Source organism: Austrofundulus limnaeus, unplaced genomic scaffold (genome assembly GCF_001266775.1).
Source record: "Austrofundulus limnaeus strain Quisiro unplaced genomic scaffold, Austrofundulus_limnaeus-1.0 Scaffold259, whole genome shotgun sequence".
Lineage (NCBI taxonomy): Eukaryota > Metazoa > Chordata > Actinopteri > Cyprinodontiformes > Rivulidae > Austrofundulus > Austrofundulus limnaeus.
The window spans coordinates 851929-852379 of NW_013952661.1; the positions used below are offsets into that span (position 1 = coordinate 851929).

The window sequence follows — 451 nt, forward strand, 5'->3', positions numbered from 1 at the left end:
CACCTGGACATGTGTTCTTCATGTGAGGAAACACCTGGACAGGTGTTCTTCGTGTGAGGAAGCACCTGGACAGGTGTTCTTTGTGTGAGGAAGCACCTGGACATGTGTTCTTCATGTGAGGAAACACCTGGACATGTGTTCTTCATGTGAGGAAGCACCTGGACAGGTGTTCTTCATGTGAGGAAACACCTGGACAGGTGTTCTTCATGTGAGGAAACACCTGGACAGGTGTTCTTCATGTGAGGAAGCACCTGGACATGTGTTCTTCGTGTGAGGAAACACCTGGACATGTGTTCTTCATGTGAGGAAGCACCTGGACATGTGTTCTTCGTGTGAGGAAACACCTGGACATGTGTTCTTCATGTGAGGAAGCACCTGGACATGTGTTCTTCGTGTGAGGAAACACCTGGACATGTGTTCTTCATGTGAGGAAACACCTGGACATGTGTTC

The 451-nt window shown here is 48.8% G+C and overlaps 2 long non-coding RNA genes across 2 annotated transcripts in view; one reads left to right on the plus strand and one right to left on the minus strand.

Annotated features, from left to right (window-relative positions):
• Positions 1–269: 269 nt before the first annotated feature.
• The window catches only part of LOC106526112 (uncharacterized), a 21471-nt gene continuing 21289 nt past the window's right edge, over positions 270–451 (minus strand). Inside the window, exon 3 of the long non-coding RNA XR_001311212.1 lies at positions 270–437. This is a non-coding gene — a long non-coding RNA (uncharacterized LOC106526112). The remainder of the gene's footprint in view (positions 438–451) is intronic.
• LOC106526113 (uncharacterized) overlaps positions 361–451 on the plus strand; it is a 21810-nt gene continuing 21719 nt past the window's right edge. Inside the window, exon 1 of the long non-coding RNA XR_001311213.1 lies at positions 361–445. This is a non-coding gene — a long non-coding RNA (uncharacterized LOC106526113). The remainder of the gene's footprint in view (positions 446–451) is intronic.